General features: G+C 33.8%; 1 long non-coding RNA gene across 3 annotated transcripts; it reads right to left on the reverse strand.

Annotated features, from left to right (window-relative positions):
* Positions 1-1,511: 1,511 nt before the first annotated feature.
* LOC113075008 (uncharacterized) lies at positions 1,512-3,384 on the reverse strand. Of its 3 annotated transcripts, none has more exons than XR_003280872.1 (5): positions 3,273-3,384; positions 2,475-2,507; positions 2,323-2,392; positions 2,092-2,190; positions 1,512-1,649 (listed from the first exon to the last, which is right to left on the reverse strand). It is a non-coding gene; the product is annotated as an uncharacterized LOC113075008 (long non-coding RNA). The 3 variants fall into 3 exon arrangements; XR_003280871.1 differs by having other exon boundaries at positions 2,092-2,197; XR_003280873.1 differs by lacking the exon at positions 1,512-1,649 and adding an exon at positions 1,881-1,938.
* Positions 3,385-6,407: the final 3,023 nt, after the last annotated feature.

The following is a 6,407-nucleotide window of genomic DNA, read 5'->3' on the forward strand; positions in this document are numbered from 1 at the left end:
CCAGGGCAAGACAACCCTGCACAGATTACCAAAAAAAAACAGCATTAAGGGACCAGTGGATGGAGTTTATTTTTACAGAGCATCAACGGAGTTGTGCAAGTGTTTTTGTTTGTTCCCTGCATTTCGAAGATGCTTGTTTTACAAACAAGGCCCAGTTTGACGACGGATTTGCGTATCGTTTATTTCTTAAGGATGATGCAATCCCAACGAAAAAGGGTCACGATCGTGTGTTGGAACCGCAGGCGGTGAGTAAAACTGCTTAAAATATCTCTGCCTCCTTGTTAGTGTGTCCGCCTCCCATGCCGAGACCCGGGTTCGAGCCCCGCTCGGAGTGAGTCGTTGCTGCTGCTGATCTCGTTCAGTTTCAGCCTCAGGATCTGATTCTGGATCATAAATAAACGGCTGAATCTGACTGTTAACCATGGTTTGTTTTGGATGATGTTTTTTTTTCCTCACGCTAATGTCACAACTTCCAAACGCTCTCAATGCAAAAGCCTACTGGCGCTAGTGATTCTTTAGCTCCACCCACACGTCACATTAGTTTACAGAAAAGATAATCAATAGTTGCAGCTCTATCCCACATACACACAAAAAAAAAAAAATCAAGTGTCTTCACATCAATCCTTCAAAATAAAGGTTCGGTCTAATGTGATGCGATTGTGACGGAAATATATCACTTTTGTACAGTAGAATGTGTCATTTTCAAAGTAATATAATAATACAAATAAGAATTATAGTAATAAAAATAAAAATAATCATTAAAAATGATGTTTAAGGAATAATTACACAATTGTTATTCCATGTTTTAATTGTAACAGGAATAAAAATGGAATTTGAGAATAAAACGTATTTCTAAAATGTATTTTAACCATTAAGATGTAATTTGAAAAAGTTAAAACAAAACAAAAAAAATCATAAAACATATTTACTTAATTTCTTCATGAGTGTTAAGTTAAATATTAAGCAGACTTTGAGCAACATTAGTGGCCCAACTAAACTGATTAATAGTGTGCATGTACTCAAAAAAAAAAAAAAAAAAAAAAAAAAAATTAATGGTTTTAATAAAATCATTATATTATTTCAACCTCGAATTTTTTTTTGTGTGTTTGGATAGTTTTTGTGTAACTTGGGACTGAACAGTCGCAACAACATAGGGGTTGTAATGAGTGCGGACTGTATCCTCTTCAGGGTAGTTCTCAGTGCCACTGACGACTTTTTTTTGGGTCAAATATAGGTTTGTGGATTTTATTTATAAAACCGTTTCTTTGCTGTAAATTATTTTATTTTATGTAATGCAAACTACAGGGACGCAACGTTAGTAACCAAAATGAGTCACACCAGTCTTTTTCAACTGACTACTTTTAAATGGTGTTTTTTTTTTTTGTTAAACAAGTTTAAATGTGAGAAATATTCTGTGTGTGTAAACTGTGAAATCAGTTGTATTAAGAACCGTATTTAATGAAAATGTATGTGTAACTTCACTTGCCTAGATGAAGTCCCATTTGAAGTCCATTCGATTTTTTTGTAGAGTGGCAACCTTTGGATTGACTGTAGTGGACTTCTTATTCACCACCTTCCCCGTCTTCTTGGAGACTACCTTGCCTCGGCAGGTCTTTGAGCATCTTTCTGGGTTTATTCCATAGAATCATCTAAGGAAAGTTGCATTACACATTACCGAAGTGTATAATAACCATTTTTCAAAATTCTGATTAATTAATTTGGTTTAGAATTTGGTTTAGAATTTAGATTAATTTTGTAAAACTTTATAATAAGTATAAAGTAATAAAGCACTTATAAATCATTTGCAAACGATCTATATATATATTCTGACTCGTTTGGATTTAATGTGGATCTACATGCCTTTCTCCTATTTTCTCCGTGTCTGGCATGCGAATAAAACCACATTTGACAGTGTTTCAGATGATGAACTGAAAAAAACTGAAATGGAAGAACACAAGTAGAACACAGGAGAAAGGTTGAGGTAACTAGTTTGCAAATAATTTATTACTTTACTACTGTATACTTATTATAAAGTGTTACCACAGATTCTAAGAGAGTGATTAAAACATACGCAAAAAGGAAAACACTTACCTTTGAAAAAACTCTAACGTGCAACAAGCCGCCTCTATATACTGCAGGTTGAAGATGTAGTGCACAGCAAACACTTGCAACTGCAGTCAAAAATGTTGACTGGACACTCACAAAAAAAAAAAGAAAAAAAAGAAGCAATTTTAACAATTGTGCACAACAGCAATGTTAACAATTTTAGATCTCAGCCATCAGTAAATGTTTCTTCTTCATCATGTGCAATGACACACTAACCCAGCAAAATCAGATGAGGATTGGCAGGTAGATTGAGTGTCTTCTCAACCTCAGATGCAGATGCTGCAACCTGTAGAGAACACACAATACACAAATAATAATGTTACATAATATAATGTGGTGAAGTGGAAAGAAGAAAATTAAATACTTACATCTGCATGTGAAACCAGTCCATCTTCATGTTCCTGGAAGTGGGACATTAACGTTAGAATCTTGACAAGCAGGTGTACCATATCTTTGTTCTCATCCTGGGACATCCTCCAACTTTTCATTAAAAACACTTAAAAATATTCTGTGTACTGCTCTCTCCTCTTCCTCTAACTCTCTCTCTCTCTCACACACACACACACACACACACACTCACTCACTCTCTCTCTCACACACACACTCTCTCTCTCTCTCACACACACACTCTCACACACACACAAAACTGTATTTGAGGCTGAGGAACAAGTTAGAATGTAAGTGAATGAAGTAACGTTTCCTCTGTGATATAGAGATTTGTGCCAATAAATCCAGTGCAAAATTAAAATTAAAATGTGCTCACATACAAAGCCCACTTTATTAATAATAAGTTCGAATATATTTAGATTACACTCTAACTAGTTTTAGATACGACTTATATTGAAAGACTAATGTGTCACTCCGAAAAAAACAAACGTTTCTCACCATAACGTTAACGCTACTCTTTCCATCTATCCAGTCAAGTGCTCATGCAAAAGGCGATGAGTTTATGCTTCCTAAGTAAAATTAAGTTTACAGGCCTATTTTCGATTTCCCAATATATAAGGATAATATATAAGTTACCAACTTTATACGCACCTAACTTAGCAACATTAATGCAAATAAAACAAATCCTCCATTTTAAACTACACTGGGTTGGCGCCAATGCAAAATGTAAATATAATTGTGCAAATAAGTGTTTCAGAAAATCAGGAAAACACACTTACTTCATATCCTCGTTATCTGCAATCTGTAATCGAGATTATATTTGAGATAATATCCGTTTTATTCACAGAGACTTTTCTCTGGTATCAGAAGCTAAGCTAACCGTTGCTCCCCTCCCCCACCGATCACGTGCTCATCTTCTAAAGTTGCCAAATATGTTCAATTCATATCCAATTAAATAATCAGCGAACGCAAGTATTTTATATTTAACTATTTACAAGTTTAACATTTACAGGATTTTACACCAGGAAAAAAAAAACGATGCAAATCCTTCACAAACACACTCATACACACTTAACTTTCAGGAGAAATTTGTAAAAATTGCATACATGCTAGTTCACCGTCTTGGCAAGATTTGTCAAAGGTAAATTCAAATATTGTGCCCACATTAAAAAAAACGCTGCAGTTTAAGATAAAAATGTATTCAGACTTTGATCTGCTTACCTGTAAATGAGCCTCAACTTGAGATGAAATCCATAAAACTTTGACTGAAACCATGCTCCTCCATGCGTCAGCTAGCCTTTGGTTCCCCCTCTCCCACCGATCACGTGTGCATTTACGGTAAGACACCGTAATTTTAGAAAACAGTTCAGTACTGTATATTTACGCTGTTAATATGCTGTAAATTTACAGAAATTTTTTACAGTGTAACGCTCATTCGCGAACGACCCATCATCACTAACGCTCATGAATTGCGAACAACCCATCATAACGCATAGTCGGACAGGACAGGACACACAAGGAACAACACAAGCCAGTCAGTGAACGAGAGACAGGTATGGCGACGAGCCCAAATAATCCAAAAGTAGCCTTCTCTAAATGGAAGTATAGGCTATACATTACTTTTTCCTTCAAGAAATTAAAGAAACAATAAAAGGAAATATCAAAAGTTCCCAAACATCTATCGTGTTATTTGCATTGATCCACTATATAAACATAATATCTACATACATGGAATTTGATTGGAGGCTAGTCTCACTTTGTCCCACAGCAACAATTTTTTTTAGATGTGTGTACAATGTTTCATGTTTCTGTTAATAATGTATTGTATTAAGTGTCCATTACATTATAATATTCAGATTTATCATAAATAATTGAACATGCACATGTATTTTAAGTTCCTTTAAAGAGGGGTAGAGGTGGGGTCACATTTGAGCATTTAAAATTAAATTTTACTTGAAAGTAATGCAATAGTTACTTTCTTAAGTAACTAGTTACTTTTAAAATTTGTAATTGAGTAGCTAATTTAGTTACTTTTTGGAAGAAGTAACTAGTAACTGTAACTAATTACTTTTTAAAAGTAACTTGCCCAACACTGATATATATATATATATAAACGGACGCGGTTTTCGCCTCAGACACGGAGGTCTTAACTGCCTCATGTAACGGTACTGAACGGAGGATGTACTTTTAATATAACGTCTGTGAATGTATTTTGTCATATTTACATAAGATTTTACATTATCTGTACTTTTTGAGGCGTTAACAGACGGTTATGGTCACGGTTACGCTCATGTGAATTTGTCTTTTTTTCCGCGGTTAAACTGAATGTATGTTTGTCTCCTAAAGGAAACGGCATTGTGTAGTAAAGACTAGCATGATTATTTTGAGGCTGTTGAAGTGGTAACTGTTAAAAGTATGTTTTACATGTAATATTTCAGACTTGTCAAGCTTGTGTCTTCATTGTCCTCGCGCTGAGAGTTAAAGACACAGAAGCTGTTTGTGTGAGGAGTCACAGACCTGTGTGAGGATGAGGAGGAGGTGTTCTTCTGAAGAGAGGGACAGACGGTTTAAGGAGAGTAAACTTCAGAATAACATCAAGTTATCTCTATTTTTACTAAGACTAAAATAATGTTGTTGTTTTTTTAGATGTTGCAATCCAGAGACAAGATAACTTCATTCTTTTGAGATGTAAGTTAAGTTATTATTACTTTTTTTTTTTTTTTAGAAAATTAATGTTTATGTTGTGTCCTGCCTGTTAACTTCACATTTTGATGCAAAAACAATGTGATTATATATATATATATATATATATATATATATATATATATATATATATATATATATATATATATATATATATATGTCTGTATGTGTGTATATATATGTATGTATGTATATGTTAATATTTTATTGAAACCATTGATGTCCCTCTTTGCAGAACTCAAACTAACTGGAGTTAAGGACACACAAGTCTGCTTGTGTGAGGAAGTGGTTTTCTCAGCTTCTTTGGAAGAGAGGGAAAGATCGTTTAAGGCAAGTAAACTTCATAATTTCATGTTATCAGTTGTTGTTGTGTTTTACTAAGAGTAAAATAATATTTGTTTTTGTAGATGTTAAAAGCAAGAGACATGGGAGAGCATCATTCCTTTGAGATTTTATGTAAGTTATTTTTAGAAAATAAATTTTTCTGTTGTCTCCTGCCGGTTTACTTCACATTTTGATGCAACAACAGTGTGATTACGTGCTCATTTCATTAAGACCATTGATGTCTGTGTTTTTTATTGCAGAAATCAAACCAAGTTTGGAGTTGCTGATTTGGAGAGTCATTATTCTTGGTCTTCGCTCTTAGAGGTAAAGTTCACACAAAAAATCATTTACTTGCCCTCAAGTCATTCCAAACCTATAAGACTTTTGTCTGTCTTTACAACATAAATTAATATATTTTTAGTTTTCTCATAATATTTGTTAATCCATTTATAGTTTAGATAATCAGTATTTTCAAGCTTCATAAATATAGAGTTATTGTAGAAGTAAATTCTGATATTTATATATGAATACATCTTAAATTTATATGATAGCAAACATGTATGTTCAAAATAAAATACTGGTCTCCCAGACCAGCAATGGAGGACACAAAAAGAGAATATTAAATATATCCATATGCTTTCCAAAAAATGAGCAGAGTTTGTATGAGTCTGGAAAAACATGGGGAGAGTAAATTATAAACATTTTAATTATTTGGTGAACTAACGGTTTGAAGAGCAGCCCTCCACGTACATGAACATTTGTGAGGTATGTGAATGTCATGACTGTTTTAATGTTTCAGTAAAGAAGCTTTCTGAAAGCGATATTTATTCAAACAATATCACCTGTCCTCACACTAGTGCTGCCATTATAGACTTCATGAGAGCTGT

This window comes from Carassius auratus, unplaced genomic scaffold (genome assembly GCF_003368295.1).
Source record: "Carassius auratus strain Wakin unplaced genomic scaffold, ASM336829v1 scaf_tig00016118, whole genome shotgun sequence".
NCBI lineage: Eukaryota > Metazoa > Chordata > Actinopteri > Cypriniformes > Cyprinidae > Carassius > Carassius auratus.